At 40.5% G+C, this 3519-nt stretch overlaps 1 long non-coding RNA gene across 1 annotated transcript; it reads left to right on the top strand.

The window, feature by feature from the left end:
- The first annotated feature begins 900 nt into the window (after positions 1-900).
- On the top strand, positions 901-1752 carry LOC135565948 (uncharacterized). The gene is made up of 3 exons (XR_010461887.1): positions 901-1061; positions 1430-1537; positions 1623-1752. It is a non-coding gene; the product is annotated as an uncharacterized LOC135565948 (long non-coding RNA).
- Positions 1753-3519: the final 1767 nt, after the last annotated feature.

Raw genomic sequence — 3519 nt, 5'->3', positions numbered from 1 at the left:
ACCCTCAACATTATCGATCACCACTTAACTGACAGTTTTAATTAACAGAAACCTTAGGAATGAACTCACTGCCTTATCTAAAAAACCCCAGAGCTAAGTTTCAGTTGGGTCAACCATAGGCTAACGACCTTATGTGTTTACACAGTCCACAACCATTCCAACTAGGCAGAAACAAATGGGTGTTCATTAACATTTTATTACTCCTTGTCCTGTCCCACAATTTCTTCTTATACAATTCTATTTAAAATTGGGATATTGTTTATTCATTTATCCATAATAAATTCAACACCTACGAGAGTGTGGAGCGGCTCCGATGCCCTACGAGAATTTGGGGCTCTATTTTTATACATTATTTTACCAGTAAGTTGACTGAATACATTCTCATTTACAGCAATGACCTGTGGAATAGTTGCAGGGGAGAGGAGGATGAATGAGCCAATTGTAAGCTGGGGATGATTAGGTGACCATGATGGTGTGAGAGCCAGATTTGGGAATTTAGCCAGGACACCCCTACTCTTATGATATGTGCCATGGGCTCTTTAGTGACCAGAGAGTCAGGACACCCGCTTAACGTCCCATCAGAAAGACTGCACCTCACAGGGCTATGGGATCTTTTTTAGACCAGAGCAAAGGTGCCTCCTACTGGCCCTTCAACACCACCTCCAGCAGCATCTGGTCACACATCCAGGGACTCAACAGGACCAACCCTGCTTAGTTTCAGAAGCAAGCCAGCAGTGGGATGCAGGGTAGTATGCTGCTCTATTAGAATGTTGTAAGCTGAGTCAACACTGCTGTACAGTGTAGTCACATCTCATATGATGATATAGTAGAGCAGTATTATACACTGTTTATTACAATCACTTGTACACCAAAGACATCCAGCCTTACCTCATCCCCCTTTCTCCTTCCTCCTCTCCCTCAGATGAAGGTAGTATCCAGATCCACAGTGCCAACTATGGCCGCCGTGACCAGCTAGTGTGTTCCTTTAATCGGCCCGCTAACCAACTAGCCAACACCAACTGCCTGAGCCAATCCATAACCACCAGTAAGGTAGCAAAGAGGTACTGAAACCTGCAGTGTACTGTAGTGTTAACTTCTACCTGTAGAAATGCATGACTGTAGTGTTAACTTCTACCTGTAGAAATGCATGACTGTAGTGTTAACCTGGACTGTAGAAACATGACTGTAGTGTTAACCGGGACTAGTGTTAACCTGGACTGTAGAAACGGGACTGTGGTGTTAACCGGGACTGTGGTGTTAACCGGGACTGTGGTGTTAACCGGGACTGTGGTGTTAACCGGGACTGTGGTGTTAACCGGGACTGTGGTGTTAACCGGGACTGTGGTGTTAACCGGGACTGTGGTGTTAACCGGGACTGTAAGTGTTAACCTGGACTGTAAGTGTTAACCTGGACCTGTCGTTGACACAGGTGTAATGGGAAGAGCCAGTGTGACGTCCCGGCGTCCAACTCTCTGTATGGAGATCCCTGTGTAGGAACCTACAAGTACCTGGATGTGGCTTACACCTGTGGCTAAATGTGAGTCACACATGCATACGGTAATACACACACACACACACGACTGGGAAGTAGAACACTGGGGCTGACCATTTTTGTCTTGCAGGAGATCTTCTCTGAGGAACATAGACCAGAGAGACCACATGGATATCTTCCTCTTCATTGGGCGGATTTGTATTTCTTTCCTGTCTTCTCTCCTCTGAAGTCTCAATTGAGTGTAAAATCGATGTAAATTCTATGTAAATTCAAAATGTGTAAATCCCATTGATTGTGTATTTCATCAGGCATAATTTGTGTGTGATAAAACTATAATGAGGCCCCTCTTGTGCTGCAACAATGCACTGTCAGGAGGAAGCATGGAGAAATTAAACATTAACCCCAAAAATAAACTATTCTTCAAATAACACTGACATAAATCTTTGTGCATTTTGTGTACTAAAGTATTTATTCAAAACAATGTTGATTTTCTGAACTGAGGTGGTTGGTCTGAATTAAACTAAGCAGCATAAAGACAAGACTTGGTATTTTGTTCAATATTATGGAACATGTCCTTACACACTAAATACTTGATTTGAATCCACAAATGATATTACACCAAGTAGGATTAAAACATTTGAAGGTCTTGGATACATGGTTTGTTTGGGGCAAACAAAACACGAGTAAGTCTTCATATTTTAATAACCTAAAAAACAATATACACTGCAGTTACTTAGTTTTGGCTTAAATCGACTCGAAAATAAGGCAAGACTTAAATGGCTGTCTAATGGTCAACAACCAACTTTTACTATTTTAATTTATTTAACCTTTATTTAACCAGGTAGGAAAGTTGAGAACAAGTTCTCATTTACAATTGCGACCTGGCCAAGATAAAGCAAAGCAGTTCGACACATACAACAATACAACTTGTCAAAGCTTGAAGAATTTAAATAATATGCAAGTTTCGTACAGTCCAGGTGTGCTGTTAGACCCAGAAAGGTTCACAGCTGTAATCACTGACAAAGGTGATTCTAACATGTATTGACTCAGGGGTTTGAATACTTATCTAAATGAGATATTTCTATATTTCATTTTCAATACATTTGCAAAAAATGTATTAAATGTGTAGATGGGTGAGACTTATTTCGTCATCCATTTTGAATTCAGGCTGTAACACAAAGTGGAGTAAGTCGAGGTGTATGAATGCTTTCTGAAGGCACTCTACACACAGACCTGAGTTATTGTAGTATCTGTCACTACCTCACTGTCCAACCCAGCAGCATGAACAGAAGAAGAAAATGTTCAACTCTTTCCAGTTGTCCATTAAGAATTGACCAGGACCTGGCGTCCAAAGATGGTAGTCTACACATACAAAAAAAGCAGTGGGTGCTCATATTTACAGTAGTCAAAAATAAATTATTAACTGGGTGATTCGAGCCCTGAAAGCTGATTGGCTGACAGCCATGGTATATCAGACCGTATACCATTGGTATGAAAACATTTATATTTTTACTGCTATAACTACGTTGGTAATTAGTTTATAATAGCAGTAAGACACCTCGGGAGTTTGATATATGGCCAATATACCACGGCTAAGGGCTGTGTTAAGGCGCTCTGTCGCACATAAGAACAGCCCTTAGCTGTGGTATATTGGCCATATACTACACCTCAGGCCTTATTGCTCAAATCTACAGTACCATTCAAAAGGTTGGACACATCTACTCAAGGGTATTTATTTTTACTATTTTCAACATTGTAGAATAATAGTGAAATCAATACTATGAAATAACACACATGGAATCATGTAGTAACCAAAAAAGTTTTACATTAAATATATTTTAGATTCTTCAAAAGTAGCCATCCTTTGCCTTGACAGCGTTGCAAACTCTTGGGATTCTCTCAACCGCTTCATCTGGAATGCTTTTCCAACAGTCTTCCCTCCACAAAACCTGGGGTATACCAACAAAGCCAAAACACAGGGATATTGGAGGGTAAATTATTATTCAATGTAAACAGGCAATAAACAT

Source organism: Oncorhynchus nerka, unplaced genomic scaffold (assembly GCF_034236695.1).
Source record: "Oncorhynchus nerka isolate Pitt River unplaced genomic scaffold, Oner_Uvic_2.0 unplaced_scaffold_9597, whole genome shotgun sequence".
In the NCBI taxonomy this organism is placed as follows: Eukaryota; Metazoa; Chordata; class Actinopteri; order Salmoniformes; family Salmonidae; genus Oncorhynchus; species Oncorhynchus nerka.
The sequence above is the reverse complement of the archived record's forward strand: the minus strand, read 5'-3'. Positions and strand labels throughout refer to the sequence as shown.